The sequence below is a fragment of the Varroa jacobsoni genome, unplaced genomic scaffold (genome assembly GCF_002532875.2).
Source record: "Varroa jacobsoni isolate VJ856 unplaced genomic scaffold, vjacob_1.0 scaffold_831, whole genome shotgun sequence".
NCBI classification, from domain to species: domain Eukaryota; kingdom Metazoa; phylum Arthropoda; class Arachnida; order Mesostigmata; family Varroidae; genus Varroa; species Varroa jacobsoni.
The window spans coordinates 69,761-89,591 of record NW_019213733.1 but is presented as its reverse complement, the minus strand read 5'-3'; the positions used below and the strand labels follow the sequence as shown (position 1 = coordinate 89,591).

The following is a 19,831-nucleotide window of genomic DNA, read 5'->3' as shown; positions in this document are numbered from 1 at the left end:
TGTTTGACGGGCGGGCGGGCGGGCTGTCGTGGGAACGCAGCGATCGGGTCCACTTGAAACTGACGCTTTAACCGGTTGTTGTGCTCTTGTCGAATCGTTAGGGTCACCAAATACTGGACAGTGCAAAGTGGATGACTAGTCAGCATGGATGTATATAATATATAAGCTATTTTTTTTTTAAACGATTTCTGTCGCTTGTAGAGCTGATCTGTTTTTGTGGGGGCTAACCCTTCACGATCGAATGGGTTCCAACGAAACTTTTGTAGGGGTGTGTTGAGTTCAATGTAATAGTCAGGGCGTAAGTGATATGGCTAACATGAATAGCACACGAACGCATTACTACTGCGGAAAGGGGGTCTGGAATCGGCAGGATTCGATTGCGCAACGCTGTAGCGCTAAGCACTCGAAAACTGCTTGATATTTAACTAATGTTGAAAGATGTGACGAGTTACATAAGAAAAAAAAATGAGATAAATTACATAGTATGTAATAGAAAATCGATGAACAAAAATATAACGAAACGTCCTCTGGATCCTACTTGGCTTTTCCCCTCTTTGCGAGATGAAAAAGGCCAGAAGGTAGGTTGAAGACATCTGATTGCCTTCAAATAAACAATCGCTTTGTGTTGTCATCAGTGCTGCTTCATCTCAAAGCCGCCAGTAGCTTACGTTAATGTTGCATTAGTTTATAATCAGCGAAACCTGTTTCTACATGTTGCTTCACAGGACAGCCAAGTTAATAAGTTAATCGTAAATTAACTGGCACAAATTGCGAGTGTTCGGAAATACTACCGCGTTACCTTAAAGCGTTGCCCGTTGCTGGACGAAAAAGGCGGAAAGGATGCGGCCAAATTCATGCCTTACATGGGATTTTGTTGTAATCGGCATTACGGTCATGGCTTCGTATTGACGAAAGTTTTTTCTGTTTGCTATCGCTCATAGCGCATACAGCGAGCCATACTTGAACCATAATGCCAGGTACCATCGGCTCGTCTCCTTGCTCGAAATAAGCCAAACGTTAACTAGGTGAGCAAACACGAACGGTTGACAAAATATGCTAAATAACATACTGTTTTCTTTTTTGCATCGGTGAGGTTTCGTCTGCCGACTTTGATTTGGGAAATACATAAGTAGTTGGAATCGATAACCTTTCAAATAAATGGAGCGCGCGATCCCAGAGGCCAGTCGATAACACTTGGTTGGCACCACTGGAGCCTTTGACACGCTCCGTATGACTCTAACTGGGCATCTGAGAGCTCTAAAAAATGCATCATCGGTCACTTTTAAAACAACACGTATTCCTTCTAACTGATGTCAATCTGTATGTTACTCATTGCTTTTACATTATAGGTTATCAAAATTGACACGTGTCGGAACCAGCCGACATAGATTATGTCGCGTAGTGCGAACCTCCTACAATCCTGTTCGATGAAGTTTTATTGCCTAACCAGGGCGCTTGGCTGTAGTCGTGACCAACGTCCAGCGCCATCCAGCTTCCTGAAATTCTAGGCACAACACAGGTCTCATCTTCAGTCATCATCATCATCATCAGTTTCGCACTAGATCAGCTATTTTCCTTCTAAATGCATACATTAATTGGCCTTATATTATTAAAGGCCTTTTGATCGGCGCGACAGTATGAACGTTCCCGGTGAGAGTTTTTAGCCGTGGGTGTTGTCCTAGGGCGGTGTTGGGGCTCATTTCCCTAGTTGTTTCGCTTAATCAATTGATTTTGGTAATTCTTCAATCTATTCGCATAGCCAATAATAATAAAAATCACTCGAGTAGGGCTGGTAGCGTTCGCATATTCCGTCGTTGTTGGTTTTTATTTTCAGTGTTGCGTCTTCGGCGCCCGACTCGATATGGCGTTAGTTTCCGTTATAATCTGTTGCCGGCAACCACACCGCGTTGGAGCTATGTTTCACACCTAGGTTATGTCCTCATTGACGTGAAGCCGCGTTATTCAAATGATATTGTTTGCCTACTTTCGCTCATCTGATACACTCCCATTATTATTATTATTGCTTTTCCTATTGCTGTTTCAGTTGTTACATTGCATTGAATGACGATGTATACAATTAATGTACGCTTTGAACAGTGCAGGCCAGATGCTGTCTGCGATCTGAAAAGATGTTTCGGATTTTAGGTTCATTGAGACATTGCCTTAAACGTCGGCTAGTTCCTAACACAAAACGAAATATGTTCACATTCGAATTTGAACCTTCACTACGACGGGAACGGTAGGAAGCAACCTGAGTTTGAAGGACAGTATTATTTGCTATGTATTGTGAACGTAAAGCCGTAGATAGCAGCTTTACTAAGCAACAGTAGTTCTAATGGAGACAATGCAAATGCGGCGGCGACAACGATTGCTAGCACAGCCGTCGGATAGCTATGATGATATCTGCTGGAATAAGAGCCTTTAATGGTTCGTACGTCTTTGCTATCATCGGCGGTTATGTTACTGTAAGGCGGTGTCGATTATTGATGATTTCGGGTGGCTGCCGGCCACCCAAAACTTGCAGTCATCGAATTTATTATGTATAACAGGAAAACATGAAAGGCGCCCCAGGTGGACACCCAGCAGCACGATATAGAGGAAATAGATCAGATACCGAGTGAAGCGCCTCCCCAACGACAAAAATCGGCCACCCCTACTACTATTACAACAATAATTGTAACAATAGCGAAAACCGCTATAAGAGATAATTCTGCTTCGGCGGGGGTCATCATCATTGTCGTCGTCGTCATTATCTGTAATGGCCTCGTTGGTATTGTTGTCATCAGTTTTACCCCATTGATTGATGAGAATTCGACTAGAGCAAAATGTATCGGAATGCTTCTCTGTATCCCCCCGTCCCCCGCCCCCCGGTCTTTACCGCTGATCTACCAGATGTATTATATCCGGGTCCCCGAAGAAGTAAACAGGCAAATAGATGGCATCGGAAGAATCGCACCGTTTCTTGTTCGATTACTTTAACGTATTGTTGTTTGATTTTTTGCGGCTATCGCTGTGACTACCGCAGTTAAGAAACCGCGTGATTTGCGTTTCCTCGTCGGTCCTTGGCGTCAAAAGGAGTGAAGACGTCCATCACAATATTGCTATTGTCGCAATGTTCTTTTGCTGCTTCCTCCGACTTGGACATTGCCCCAATGACGTTCCATTAAATGATAGACAATAATAGCACACACAGAAAATTGGTTAATGTTGATCTTGTAGTGGCATCGGAATCATGTTGCGCGCTCGTGCTGTGTCAAAAACGGGACTTCTAAGAAACAATTCTCACGCCACAAAAGCGGTTCGTCACTGTGTTCATCCGTTTAGCGGTGCACCCGTAGCAGCGGCTCCAACTGACGCTTGTCCTCGTCGCTGTCGGAGTCTATATCTGGGACAGGAAAAACGCTTGCCCCCGAGCGGTTGTTTCTGTCAAGACGACTACTAAGCGGTGGGGGACCAGACTGTCGTTCCTTTGAACAGATAATAACTGTGGCAGCTCACAGCACACATCGCCGTGTGTATGTGTGCGAATAATTATTGTTGCTCTCGGCGTTGTTTGTTGCTGGCAAAACGGTTACGTATTTTCGGAGCGGCATTTCAAGTGGCATCTCGCCACTGCCAGAAACAGCCACTCCACACCAAGCGAGCGGACGCTTTCAAAGCTTCGAAACTTCAATTTGCGTTAAGTGCTTTTTTGGTTCATTGTTTTCATCGTCGCTGTCCGTTATTATGTAGATGTATTTGATGCGATTTGTTCGAGACCCACTTTGCCGTTCAGGGATTAAGGGGCCACTGTACTAACTTTATTGTATTATCCTAGCAGCAGTAGCGGTCATATCCGTCATTACTTAGACCTTGTTAAATAGAAAAGCCGTATTTTTTAATGCGCATTATGTGATAATGTTGCCGCCATCAACTATGTTTGATCGTGCTTGCACACTTATCAAGTTGTTTGCGTGGATATGTCAATTGGGAGCAAAATTAGATGCGCTAGATTAGCAATTGTTCACCGCTAGCAGATGAAGCCTTTCTAAACCTAGAAATTAAATGCTCACCGGAAAAGCGTGTGCATACGACGTAAACTTATTTTCATACGGCCCGCGTGTACGTGTCATTTGGTACACATAAATATGTGGTCAATTTAGGACAGATATTTTATTGAAAAGTTGAAATTACCAAAGCCTTGAGCATAAGCTTTTCCCTACTGGGAATGAAGCGGCGCGCGGCCTCTGCTTTGCTTATCGGGCAAAACATTATATCGCAGCAGTTCCTACCCCAATGACATGTCACATATACGGTATCGCACTCTGGGATAGCGTTGGGAAGCCACAGTTGTCGTTGACGGTTGCTAACGCTGAAGAGAAAAACGGAAGGCGTCATCGAATCGCGTGTGTGATACGCCCGAAGCGGCGTTAGTGCTAAGCGACAGAATGAGAAAATCTGCGTCCACCAAAAGCCACAAACAAACTGGGGTGTGACATCGAGGTTTAACTCTACGTCTGACCACCTGATGTCCTTCTGCTGTCGAACGGTAGGTGCTCGTTGCTGCTGGGTTGTTGCGATGCCGAGTCCTTGGGAGGCTGGTCGCCTCAATGTTCGTCAACTTTCTTGGTTATTTGTTTCCTCTACTTTTTGGTTATTCCCATCATGCAGGCTTCTTCACAGGTATAACGTCTAATGTTAGAAACAAGGAGATTTCAACGCTTGCTTTAACTATGTAGGCGTCCCCGTTATCGGAGCTTCTTGCTGGTGCTCATTCGTCCGTCTCCCGGAGACGAAACGTGAAGGAGCCGTGGAAATCCTAGAAGCTATATCAATAACGGCAGTCGTTGAATCCAGGAATCAGCCCAGCAACAAAACGGTTCAACGACATTTTAGGCCGCGTACATGGTTTTTTTCTGTGTCAACGACAACTCTGCCGAGCTGCGTGTGTGGTTTCCGTATGCTTTTCTCGCTCGTTTGGATCGAGACATCGTCCAGGAGATTGGATCGGTATATCCAATGATTAGCGACGCCGAATAGATATCGGCTGAAAAATTTTTACTAGATCTTCAGCTCTCGCGACAGCTAATGCATCACTAACGGACCGAGTGACAATCGGATAAAGACTCGCACATTTAAGAGCATTATACATATGCCATTTACCACGATCACTGTGGTCGCCCGTGGGAGTTCAGCGTAATATAGGAGGCGGCGACGCCGAAGAGGCGGTGATGGTCGTGTTATCGTGCAGCTCTGCTGGTTATGATGGCCGAATGAAAGACAGAAAAAGGCGTATTATGATGTTTTTCGTGAAGTGCTGTTGCTGAAATTGTCTTGTTGCCATCGTTTCGGTGTGGGAGAGGTTGCCTCCTATTTGTCTTCATCACAAAAGCAACTTGGTAGACGCCTGCCATACGCTTGAAGTCAGAAGAACAGCGGAAGTAACTGATCGCGAATGCAAAGACACGACAGACAGTTCGGCTCGGGCTTGACTATCCTATTACTCTCCTCTTCGCATCGTCTTCGTCTGTTTGCAATACTCTTTTTCTCGAGTTTTTGAAAAACTCACTTACAATATGAATACACAGCCAACGCCTTCGCCCAATCCACGAAATGGCAAAAGCTGTGTGGGGGGAACAACGGCGCTGGGCTGGGTATTTTTGGGTAGAAAAAGGGTGTCAAGACACTAAACCGCCCTTGGCTATCGAGTGCTGTCAGGTCGTTTTTTTGCTCTTGTTCATCTCTGGTTTTGCATATTAAATTATATGTAGTCGCAAATTAATTCTGGACCGTTTGCCCGCTCTGGATGCGGACCCGTGGTCGGCCCAGTCAGTTTAAAGCACTGATATAAAAACACAGGTCGTGAGCTAAAACCCCAAACTCATCAGCTTCGAACAATAGTTCTGTTACTTTAAGTGTTTTCCTGAAAGGAAGTAGTATCGGTCCTAACAGCAATTTTTTTAAATAAATCATATATTATACATCAGTATGGTCAAATTTAAATATTCGCACAATTGCGAAAAACATGAAATGGTAGTATTTTAGCAGGGAAATAAATGATGAACGTTACGGGCTATTTATTTCCTTATTCAAAGCCAAATTGTGCTTAATTCAGCTATAAAAGCAGCCAAAACACTTTCATCATCTACTATCCATTTGAATAATGAAAATTGCAATAAAAGTAGCTAAACAGTGAGATGTGTTCTTGTTTATTTTTGAAAATTTTCATATATGAGCGCTGTTGGTAGCATTTTCGATGACAGCTGAGTTTAAGGTTCGGTACTGTAAAAGCCTTTCGATGGTCGTTTTTTCCCATGGTTAGCTTTCTGCTCGAAGCGAAGTGTGTACGCGTGGATTCGAATCTAAACCCCCAGATGTCCCTAACAGCCTTGCAGGCAAATAGGCTAATTATTTCGCTATCTGTTACGCGGACACAAAGGGTTCCTGGTGAACATCAGGGCTGCTCCGATCATGAGTAACTCGAATTTTTCATCGAAATCATTGACCCGGCTGAATTCTACAAATTTTGGAGGAACGCAAACATTCTACGTACTGAATATAGTTCCTTGTCTTCTTGCGATATGTCGAAATATGCAACCAATTTTTTTCAGGAGCAGGAGAATAGCCAACACGAAGGGCACCGATGGCCATCAGTTACAGCGCATGAGCAAATATCTCAACGCATTCGTGATACTTCTTTCAAATGGAGCTTTTTCCTCGTTTCCATGTGTATATATGTAGTAGATATAGGTAATGAAGAAAACGACTTGGATCTTTGTACAGAACTAAGCGCAATACGCCCGGCCGCTATCATAATTAGCGTCCATTTGGACCACATCTAACATATACCAAACTTAGCTCAGTTTTACTGAAATATACAGTAAATACGGTTACTTCAATGGGGGAGAACAGCCTATCATTACTACGACAATTAAGAAATAATACATGTGTCCAGTCGAGGCATATAGTAGCCGGTTTCACTTGCAGATCCGACATGTCCGCTGTTGAAATCGAAAGGATTAGAGCGGTCAGCCTAGAGTCATGTAATTCTTAGAAGGATTTGTTTCTTAATAGTCAGCCAGAGCAACATGAACTTGCACAAAAAGCAGTGATCAGTCGAGTCTCGAGTAGTCAAGCTATTTGGCAACAGTTAATGACTAACTTAACACGGGCTAAACATATACCTGTCGGCTGCTAGCGCTTAAAAATACGCAAGCAATAGGCGGCGAGCGCCTGTAGACAATCGTCACGCGTCGACGACCGAGCCGCGGGAAAAATCGTTGCCGCTCGGGTCATCGGCACGATAATAGATAGCCATTGTAGTCGTTTGAAGGGCTTTTTACAAGCCTATATTAGGATTTTTTTGGTACTTTAACTACTGGGTGGTTCATTTATCTTTATCTCACTCTTCGTCGACTACAAATGTCTCTACGTATGAATTCAGACTTTATGTAATTTAACGGTAGTATACCGTCCTATTTAATGTCTATTTTAATTTGGATAATCACGATGACAACGAATGAAAAACGTTTACATTTTCATATAGATATGGCGCGTCGTAGGCTATCCACGAAAGCTATGCGCTGCACAAACTATAAGCAATACACGACTGCTACTGGTCGAAGTGAACCATTTTCAAGATGGAACCAATGATGCGTTATGTGCTAGCGATACGCGTATAATGCTGCAAGTGATAGGAACCGACAAAAAAATTGGGCTCGCTTAAGGTAAGTTTATTGAACTGGCTCCTCGATTCTCGCGCTTAACGCTTTCCCCAAGGCCTATTAAGGCCTATAAGCTTATCGCAGCTGAAGCACTCTTCTAGCGAAGCTAGAATCTTTAAAGAAAACTCTACCCCATACAGGAAGAAACAACAACGTCTATTGGCGCACCAATGGGATTTTTCCCGAAGTTCTGCGAAGAAACTTAAAGCCCATAAAACACATGACCACTACAAGACGGGAAATATGTATACGACACTTTTTCTGGCCAGTCGAGTAGAATGTTTGTCGGCAGATAGTGGAAACCAATAAACCGGCCTTTGGAAAATTCGTTTACTTTTTGTAGTCTGATACATTACACTTTGTGTATAAGCCAATCGTGTAGCGTTGACAATACATTTTGCTGCAACGGCATTTTTTTGGTGTTAATAGAAACTAGACAGGTCACCGCATTAGCATTATAAGCCACTTAGGATCGCATAAAAGTACATGTCTAACACGAAAGCGACGAGGTTATTTTTAAACAGCGTGCGTTTGTACCCACCCTAACACCGCATACATAATGTATTCGAACCGAATAGGTAATGAACCGTTTTCGTTAAACAACAGGTCGATGTGTTGAGGATCGAAGACACCCTTCGTCAGGCGGGTCTACTCAACAAAATGGCACAAGCCCTCTCCATGTGGGGCTTCGTCGAATTGGCCCCTTTTGTTTGCCTACAGTATCTCCAGTATCAGGTAGCTGATGTGTTATTTATACGTCTATAATGTTATTGCTGAATCCGCATGATAGTATTGTAAAAATCACCGTTTAAGAATCAGCAAGAAGGCTTGAAGGGATCATCTTCGGTAATTATATCTGATGTATTACGAAATATGCTCGTCATGTTTTTTAACAGCCTACAACGTTTACACTTTGCAGTCGTGAGATGCTAGTGAAAGCGTTGGCAGCTTCTTTCGTACGCTCCGCAGTTTTGTCTAAAATGGGAGCAGAAATGAATAGAACTGGTGGTTCCTATGGCCTAGCTCCTGACATACATTGGCCGTCACCGAGAGTAGTTTCGAAGTAGTGAGACAACGCCAAATTAGATCTAAGAAAAATTTCGAACTAGTTCTGGAAAACTCAGGAGACAGAAGCAGTCATTGACGCCGTCAGGCCGGCCATTAGTCTGCTTCTGTAACTTGAATCGATTCAACAAATCAGAAATTTACAAGTAGGAGCAACCAGTTTTACTATCATTTCTATCGCCGATAGATTTCAACGACTTCACTGGTATGATACACTACGCGGAGCTGAACTGAAGAAATTTCACTTTATTTACTTATTTATTATTTATTTACTCATAATATTCCGACTACTGAACCTCTAGCCACTTTTGAGAAATGTCGTCATAATACATAACATTACTTACGAGGTACACAACGACAAACGATTTGTTTTCAAGAAGGGAGTACGTATCGTGAACGTAGAAATGACCACAATTTGCAGCTACTCGTTAACGGTTACTTAAGAAAAAGTTATAAAAAAATCTAGACGATGTTTTTAGCCAGGCTATGTTCAAATAGATTGCACTGTATAATTTCGTTACCGATGTAAAGCTTTTAGCCATAAGAAGCTCGTAGAAAGTTTCGTAGAAAGCCAAAACCATCGGGCAATGGTAACAGCCAATGATGGCATATCGGACCCCTTGAAATCGAGCAGACGACAAAGCAAAAATAATGCGACAGGGACGATATGGAAAGATGTATCGAAGCGAAGAAAGAAAAGACGATGGTAACGATTACCAACATTAATGGCGGAAAGGAGCGCCAACGATGGTGGACAGGATAGCGGTAATCTACACGTAGGCCGACAATGAACTGGTTCCGCAAGAACACAGAGACAATTCATGAAATGGGTCTCGGAAAATCTTCCAGGTTACTAAAAAAAACCAGCAACAAAAAACAGGTATGTATGTTGACACTATTAGCATCACTGAGCATTTTTCCCTATATGGAATCGGTCTTCACACGCGATCGGAGACCCGATGGCAAATTGTCACCATTGCGTTTCCACGTCACATTTACGTATGCGACAGGCTAATCAACCTCGACAGACAACTACCAGCACCTAAGAAGGCGGCCTCTGTGTTTGCTGATGATACAAGTGACGGGTACATCCCTATAATGGGACACGAATTTTCGTTCCTGTTACCAAAATAACGTTATTTAGACAATTTGTCATATCTTACCGTATCTCACTGAAAGTAGGACTGAATAATTAGTACAGTGACTGGTATGAGACAAGATTGCTACACGTTATGAAACCTTCTCAACTGGATTCTTTATTCCCGGTGTTACGGTTACAAATATTTTTTCATAGCTTTTCGTTCTATGCACGAATGCATTGTGCTAAGTACTTGATAAATTTGTATCGTTTGTAAAATGCTGCCTGAGGCGACGATCCATAGAGTTTATTGCTATTAGAGTTGACTCCAGTGGTCGCGAGAACCGTTTCACACTGTCTAGAATACTTAATGACATAATCGATTCACGAGATATACTTACGATTGTCTTTTGGTGACGAGAATATAAACTTACAAGTTGCGGATAAAAAAAAAGCTTTCAGATTACTTATCGTCTCTTTTCTCCGAAAATGCAGTATCTGTCAACTGATGGATGGATGAATGAGAAAAGACTCTGAAACGTGTCTAAATCACATTTCTGTTTCTTGGATAGTCTGAGGTGGAAGCCGTCTCGGTAATCCTGCAATCTCATGTCCTACCTGATCGTTATCCTGAATCTGAGGTCAAGCCGAAGAGCGCAAAATTAGTATGTATTACAAATAATTTTGACTCATATCTTTGAGCACTTTTCTTTTTGTTGATTGCTCACCAAGATACCAATTTACAGATGTGAATTCCGCAATCAACTTCTTCAAAGTTACTCTATATAATATGAATAATATTACTTTTGTGCTGAAGACATTTTGTCCGTTGTAAATGGCTGACGTTTGGAAATTGTTCGATGGCGCTTTGACGCCACCGATGTAATCTTGACGAGTTACGAAATAGATAGATTTTTCGATAAAACCCGTCAAAGACGTAAAAACGCTTATTTAAAGATATAAAAAAAAATATTGATAAAACATAAGTTGAAATTGCTGCACAACAGTAGGACTGGCTATAATGTCCTGCGGCGTCTTTTCAGTAGATTCTACGGGTGTACTAAACGGGTGTACTGTCCACGATGTACTATAGATAGATGACCTCCGAAGGCTCTAATGAAGAGGTCGATTTTTTTTGCAAAAATCAACTCCTTCCAAAACGTTCCCTTTGTCTTCCTTTTAATTTTCAACCTATTCCCAAAAAATTAGCTTCGCCACTTGACATGTCTATGAAAGCCGACCTGACTGGCTTATTTAGCCTTGATAATCCATAACCAAGCCTATATTTGTGAAAAACTTATTAAAGTATGTTGAATGTCAGCTTGAAACTCACTTTTTAAACCTACAAGCTTGCAACATCAACTTAAGATCAAATGTAACTCAGTTAATCTTAACAGGACAGCTGTTTAATCAAGCTCATCTGGCGGGTGCTTTGACTTGATACTTGAATAGGGTAGTTAACTCAAACTAATAATATATACATTACTGTGTTACTCTAGTCTTCAAGCTACGCACTTCTGTATCGTTATAGCATTTTCGTTTATTATGTATGCTATTGTGTAAATAATTTATCAACGGTCCAGCGCGATACCATTTCAGTTATCTTTGGATTATTAGGGTTTCTTCACTCAGGTTTCTTCTCAGCAAGTATGGGATCCTCGCTATTTTACAGTTATATAGCTTCAAATGGACAAATCAATGTGCGTACTGGTCACGTACAGTCACTAGACCTAAATTTCATCTTATTTCTACTGCAGTCAATCTGCTATAGGACGTTACCAGCTCAGTCAACTGAGCCCAGAAACAACATAGTAATTTTCGTGAACTAACAACACAGATGCATTTGGAACTCCTTGCCGCCTTCAATATTCGTTGAATCGATAACTACAAAGTTATCTATTCAGAATTAGATTAATTAGGCATCGCTTGCTCTTTCATGTGGGATGTTGGCTATGTCACAGAATTTGTCACACGATTTTTGGTCGATCTCAGTCTCCTCCAACTGGTGCGGCCTTGAGGTTTGTATTTCTAAATGAAGCCAACTTGAATTGCAGCTATGCATATAAGGATCAGGCATAGAGGCAGGACTAAATATTTACTCCTAACTCGCATATACATACACACATATCATAGGGTATCCCATTAAATCTATTTCTTTAACTAACCAACAGATTTCTGATGGCATTTTCTTGATTCTATCCTTCCTTGCTGTCGGCTCTAATGCCTACTTGTTCAAACTCACGCCCCGCATAACCAAGAATTCTCCTGTACCAACATGCGTGCTGCCTAGAACCTGGCGATAGGTTGCGTGTGACAGGTTGGTTTCTGTTTAATCCCCTTTCTTTCGCTTCCTTTGAGCGTTGACCAAGAGGCACACGATTGGGACTAAGCCTGCGGAGGTGCCAGCATGGAGCGCCCTCTGACTCGTGGGACTACTACAGTCACTGAAAGGAAGGGGGAAAAAGGGACAGGATACAAAAGTTACTCTATTAGCTATTCGGTTAAGTTGCTGTCTATGGCGTTCTTCTACGCTCAGCTTAGTTGACTCTGATGGAGCGACAAGGGCAGGAAGAGCGCAAAAATCAGATGAAATTCGCACGTCTGCTATCGTAGCTGCGAGGCGAAGGCCCACGCCGCAATGAAGACTGCGATAAAACCGACCAGAGCGAAGAATCTGTGGCAATCCCACGAACCGGGTGAACGGAACTGGCCACATCGTGAGCAGGCTCATATGAATTAACGAATGCTATCAACGGCGACTGGCACAGTTTGAAAGGAAACGAAGAATATACCACTGGAGGCAGCAAATCCGCGTCCAAAAGTAGATTTTCCCTACCTCTTTCGTGTGAAACCCGTTCCATAGATTGTCTAGCGTGATAAGTAGTGAAATTTATCATATGGTAAGGCTGTGCGGGCTACTGGAGAGAACGTGTCCTGCAAAACAAAGCCTCGAGCGGCCGAGTGCAAGGTTAGTGTTACGCTGAACACCAGGTACTGCATGATATCACTCATACAAACTGATTTAAATCAAAGCACGAAAAATGAAACAAAGGCTGAGAGACTGAACGAACAAGCTTTTTCAATAGAGAAACGTGTTGGAATTTGCCGAAGCAGTAGATCGAAAATATGACCGCGCCCAACCCACGGTCTAGAACTCATCTGCCCTATCTATTATAACAGCACTATGCGAAGCAAAACTAAATAATTGAATACAATTTATTTACAGTTGACACGAAACCTCTAGATGAAAGATATTTGAAAGACTATAGGATAACGCCTCAGCTTTGGATTTGGAACGCTAAGCCAAGATTCGCTAATCGCTTACTAACATGGTCTGTAAATACTCAGTAGCACCATTATGAATTCTATTCGCCAGTTTAACAAGAATTTTTTGTATTTGACGGTACCTAAACATGAAGTCGATAGAATGAATACTCAGTTGTTCCGCATCTTAAAAAAAGAACCAATTCTTAGTAATTGGAGTCTGCACATTTTGCAGTGGGACGCCCGCCATGCAGTATCTGATACTACAGTTAAGCCTATTTGGTCTTCTAGATTCAAAAAATTAAAAATTTTTTTATGGCATTCCGAACAACTAGAAGAGTTCGTCGATTTAAGACACCATTATTGCTCGTCTTTTTGTACATTTTATAGAGATCGTTACTTTACCCTGTCATGGTCATGGACACGAATCGTTAATGTAACCTAGCCAGCTTTTATAGGGTTATTGAGAGTACCTGTAAGACATATACCTCATTCGTAAATCCTGACATGAATGGTGGTAATCCGATGGCACGACACAATCAAGACATTATCTAGTCTATAGACTAAATCTTTTCTCATTACATCCGCATACACATGTATTACTGGAAAGTCCGGCCCCTTAAATACGTGCGATGCTAGATCCCATACGTTTCCCTTGAAGCGTACCGGCGCAACTGCTCGACCGGTCTCCAGAGAATTGCGGCACGCGCAAAGAATCCCCCATCAGGTGTTCCTCGTAGCTATTGTGCACCACCAGAACCTTTCTACGTTCATTGCATTCTGAGAGCTTCAGAAGAACCTGTTTAGCTTTAGCTGTTGTCTTCATTAACACCGAAAGAAATCATCTTAGTAATGATATCAATAGTCAATGAAAAAAAGGGGTTTGCCAACAATGTAGAGACCGTAAGCTGTCCTCGAGCTAACTACCAACCCTTATCCCTTAGTGCCTACAGGGCACACCCAATCTGACGCACACCAACTACGTAGGAAAATGCAGTCATTTGAGCGCATATTACGTTATCGTAGTTTCTTCTGTCCTGAACTCGCCGGACCGACCTCAGGTAGCCGATTATGCTGTCACCGTTATTGGTCGCTTCCCTCTTTGCCCGAAGAGAAGCAGACACACCTTCTAAAATGGCGGAGTACCACTCCAAAATTTGCAGTAGCACCACCAGCATCTCTATCACGGACTCCAGTTGCCACTGTAAAAGTGGCTGGTCGATTATAGGCAAGGTGCACGACGGGTCAGTTGAGCCAGCACGGGGAAGTCGAACTCCGCTCTTTGCAAAGGCAAACAAGCCCCCTTCCCCTCAAGCCTGAATGTGAATGAAAAGTGAGCGAACGGAGCCTTTCGCTTATTCCACCCGGAATCCTAGCGCCTTTCTGATTTCGCAAGGTATCAGGACTCTCGCAGCACCTATACACACATAAAGATAAGGCCACTGTTGATCCCTAGACAAAGTACATCGCATTATGCATTATAAGAACAATACACTGATGTTTTAAAAGCACAAGCTGTTTCAAAGCGGTTATTTACTAATCAAGTATCTATTTGAAAATAATGGCTTGCAACGTTGCATGCTGTTTTTGGACGCTCTCCAATTATCAACTGCTTTTTGAAGACATAGTTTATACAGCTTTCTTCATCGGTGTATCATAAGTATGGGCGTGCCCATCATCATGATTGCCCACCAAGCAATTATAGGCAAAGCATTTTTTATTTGAAATTTTATAAACAGTACACACTTTAAGCTTAGGTTCTGGCTTAGCTTGCGGAATTTTATATCGTACTGTAGTAGAACAATTTCGGTTTAATCAATTCATTCGAGTGCGCTTTTCCCTTCCTGCTCGTATTGGTTGCTACGTTGTTACATTTATTTGGCTCTCTTTAACATTCGACAACGTACATGTACTGTAGTTTACGCAAAATGTATTGTGGAATACTTCAACCTTTCCCTGTCTCCGTTTATGATACTCTCGGGAGTGACACCACGCGATCCCTAGGAAGAAATTTAGCCTGACTGAGCTAGAACCACTGCCGCTCTTGTTGTGAGCAGTTCTGTATTCATTATTTGATTACGCTAGCTTCCCGCTTGTTTCATAAGCATCGCGTCTATACGGGATAAAAAGGCACACTATAACACCAGCAAATGTCCCCGGGCCAAAAAGCGTCCTGGGTTTTTTCACATCATTGCTAGACGGCTGTCAAGCGCTAAGTGATAGGTCAGAAAAAAGACTAACCTTCCACGTGGCCGAAGCATGCTTTACCACTAGAAAGCAGATTTGAATAATAAAGGGAAAGGAGGGGAAGGATACTCACAGATCGGTCGTTTAAAATGTGGGGGGTGGTCGGGAGCTCGCCAAAGGCGTCATCGCCGATAGCACCACCTTTACCACTACACTGTATTGCGGCTGATGTGAGCATTTCCTTTGAAAAAACACGGCCTTTTTCCTATAAAAGCAGCCGTTTGCCTCTCTTTTCTCTGATTGATTGTTACTCAATTGTCTGGCCTTTCAACTCGTCATGTTGGCACTGCGATACGTTGCTAACTGGTCACGTTTATCGTGTCGAACGCGTACTTGTGCGTCCTTCCGTACTGGAGTGTACTGTCACGGGTGAGGGTTATTCAAATTTTCTATGAATGCAGTGCATGCTCGAACGTCTACTGTTGAAGAACCACTATGAAAATGCCGAAGGACAGTTCGGTAATGATAGATACATTGTAATAGAGCCTTATAAACACAGGCGTATTTTTCTCTCCTTAGTATTATTGATCCAGAAGTGTTATGGTATGGTTGTTGAATGCTACTGCGGTCGCCTCCATCAGTTACCTGGTGGTGCGTTTGGCGAAATCGTGACCGTAACGTATAACATCTCTAAACAACGCAAAATGCTTACTGACCGATGTCGACAAGGCTCGTCGTGGAAATAGTCTAATTGCCAGGCTGCGAAACAAATAAGTAAGTAAGCGTCACTAAAAAAAAATGCCATTAAAAAACGAAATTGTGCAATTAGATCGAATAGAGCTATAATTATAGTCTCGCGTATTATCAACGAAACTGCTATGGCTGCCAACCAATACTAATCTGCTATGTTCCTTATTTTCAATAAAAAGAAACATTGTCTATAATTAGAAAGCGCGCATAAAATTCCTCTTTACGCGTACATTCATCTATAGATAATTATTAGGTGTTTTGACAAGTGATGAAGTTTATAGATGGCGCATGTTATGCTGCAGAAGCTACAATGTAACCCATTTTTCTATAACGGCCAAATTTGAGGTAGCACAAACTCCATCTTCCCTGATTCATTCGGCGTCTGTCCGATTCGGGCCGATATATGCCGGCCTGACAACTAGGACGGTAATAACTATTGGATTAGCAGTTTCTTAATACGCTGGATCTCTACCCTCCTAACCAATCAACAATAACAGATAGCTTCAAGCAACTTGAAACTAAGTTGTGTTGAGTTCGGTTATAGATAATTTATAGTTTAGCAACTAGCCGTCATCTTCACAATGGAGCTGATATATTTCCAGTACACGCTTATTGTTCTACGCTTGCTCAAAGACTCAAATCCATTCTCATTTTCATACGACGGTATACATTGTAGACGAAACGCCACTAGTCCTATGATTTTTAATGGCTCGTCTTTAATTACTTCAATCATCTCTCCGTGCTAGTAGAATTGCTTTGAAAAAAGCTTTGGAACTGAATGGCTGTTTGAAAATACTACATTTAATATTATTATTTATCATGCTCGATTGCTGGAAGCGTGCAATGAATAAATCAGGGTTCCGGGATCAATTTATAAAAAAAGGGCCATCATTTACAATCGACTTATGGGGCATCGTGACGAAAATCTACGATGAAATGACGAAGTATCATAGGATTTGTTTTGGAATGTATAATTCATTTAAGGCCAAGGGGTGACTGAGAAGTTCCAGCCAACCCTTCGAAATGGTGGCAAACGTTACTGGACGTCACCGTTCTAATCATTCGCCATTTCAAGAAGATACTGATAGCTAGGACTTGATTAAGCAAATATAATAAACAGTAATTTGAGCACTGGCTAGTTTACATCGAGGCCGACGTATGTGTCGTTACCAGTATGGATCGTTTCGAAAGTACCAGTTTATCAAATTGTTTTCTTTAGCTGTTGCTTCCCAAATATTTTTTGTGGCCACCGCATCACCAACCGGCTTAGCTTGCTCATCGACCACCGTCTTCATTTTTCTAGAAAAACAAAATATCATAACTCTTTGAGTAGGGTTTCTAACCTCTGTGTTTCGAGTTTTTACGTCCCGCATCGCTGCTTCTAACCCACAGTCACTTTTCTATTTAGCACGCCTAAAGTACAAGGTAGAAACGCCTAATAGCATTCAAGCGACTCTGCATGGTCAGAATAGGCTTTTCAGATCCTTGAGTTATTGTTGTTGTTGTTTTGATTTCGTGCTAATGTAATAATAGCTTTTTCTGCGGCTACACAATTGCATAAATCTTCCTATATGTAGAAACTAAAGATGTTCTAACGTGACTCCCCGTAACAGTTAGTGCTAGACGTGTGTCGGATGCAGGATACTGCTGCGTCCGTCTTTTTTCATTAAACATCATGCGCAGTGTAACACTCCAGCTTGTTGGGCGACTCATCGCTAGACAGTTTGAGCTACTACCAAGAAAAATACTTCGATTTCTTCATTTTGCTTCGCTTTAATTGCTCGGAGCGTTGAAGACTTACTCTAATTCTGGTTAGAGGTCAGAGTATAGCACGCGTACAACTAAAAACGGTAGGACAAAAGATCTAATCGGGATTGTATTTCGACGCTTATGTCGAACACCTTTTTCCGGCCTTTCACCAGCTGCTTGAACGATTGCAGCAAACTCTCTATGTATATGTAAGCGCGGGGAGTACGAATGCCATTAAACGATCCGCCAGATTTAACGGACATCGCTGAATTCACTTGGAACTTTAAGGAGAGGTATTCCTTTCGACTCTGGGTTCATCCGTATAAATCAAGTTGTCTACTGCATGTCCTTGGAAAACGTAGCAGATGTTTCAATTGCGGCTAGGTCGCTCCTGCTGACATTTACTACTGGCAGACTCGTTAATAATTTAGAAGACCAATCCAGTAGACAACCTTAGAACTATATACAGCTTTTGAAAATGATGGTACATCTTTGACATAAGCCTGCTTGGCCATTTTAAGGGCACTCAGAACGGCACTCATTGCTCGATTGTAGACTTTTCGCTCAGGAGGCCTCTATCCGAAAATGATTATATTTTAGTTCAAGCTTGCTTCGAAGGTCATGGACCCCAGTAACGGCCATTAGAGAAACAAGCGTTTGTTCGCCAAGCTTCTGACGAGATTTCAGGTGAGACGTCGCCTTAGTGCATTTTTCAAAATATACGCAAATATTACACAGGTCGGTGAAATATTGGAAAAGCTCACACCATTTATATGAAAACAGCAAAAACTATGATTAAAAAGAATACGATACACAGTATCCAAACGGTATCTATTTGGCAGAAGACAACTATTTTAAAGCCCCATTTGTGTCCTCATTGACGACATATCATCCTTGTTGTCTAGCAGCATACGGATTAAACTAAATCAATTTTGAGATCATCCTTCTAAAATTCGTTAGTTTGAAGATTATTGGCTAGTTAATTATACTCGTTTATAATAGCAGGTTGTGTTACTGAGCGCGCTATAAATCGAGCTGATAAATTGGTGCTCCCGGTAGCAATCTCTACGATGCTATGTATAATAACCATTCAGTTAAGCGCCGTCTAATACCCAACATATCGCCAGAGCTCCATAATGCCACTACAGTGAACCCCTGCCGATTCTGATGCAATGAGAAGTTCCGTCTGCTTTTACTTTGCAGTAACGGTGAGGCTTAACACTATAAATCATATAGCCGGCAAATGGTGACAACGAGCGTGAGACGCTATGGGCTCCGTGAGACACTACAACGTTAGGAACTTATTTAACAACGCAACCAGCGTGACTCGGTGGGGTTCGTGTTGTCTGTCCTTTGTTGATCATGCCGCCGACTGCTGTACGAATAGCCGGCTCTGTACGGCTATCGGTCACAGGATTATCTAATATTCAGCGACAATAACAACGATAGTAAAAACAAGAGAAGTCAAACAGCCACTCTCAGAGTTACAGTCATTATTATTATTACCATAGGCTATCACATCAGCTATGGATCAAAGCGCGGGCATGATAGGAAAAAGTCGATAAAAGGTCGCGTTTAACTTGCCCTGTTCACTGCAGGTGCGCCTCATTCAGCCGCCGTTGCCGGCCGCCTTGGCAATGGGATCCGCGAGACTGATTTTGAACGAAGGCAAACAAGCAAATAATGTTACTACGTTTTGAACTCGTGGACACTATTTTAGTGGATAAGCAAGGGTAGAATGGCTATAGGCACAGGCAAAAAACGATAGCACCTCACCTGGCAACTGAGTTAGTGCTTTCAGGGTACTCGCCAAAATCACGATTCAACAGATGGAAACAACTGAGTTTGGGATCAAAATAAATTTTGTCATGGAAATAAAAGGTGAATTATGTGCTGTTTTTCTTTTTTTTTCTAAAAATACGAAATATTATTATGGAAGCCATCATTAATCGTTTTCGCGTCCACTGAAGTAATTTATTTATCTACGTTGAAAACAAATCGATACGATTAAAGCGTGCGACAGTAATGATATAAG

General features: G+C 42.2%; 1 protein-coding gene and 1 long non-coding RNA gene across 3 annotated transcripts in view; both read left to right on the top strand.

The window, feature by feature from the left end:
- Positions 1-19,831, top strand: part of LOC111264196 (uncharacterized) — a 149,833-nt gene that overhangs the window by 62,203 nt on the left and 67,799 nt on the right. The gene's annotated exons all lie outside the window — the stretch shown is intronic.
- On the top strand, positions 14,052-19,678 carry LOC147752980 (uncharacterized). The gene is made up of 2 exons (XR_015312605.1): positions 14,052-16,071; positions 19,395-19,678. It is a non-coding gene; the product is annotated as an uncharacterized LOC147752980 (long non-coding RNA).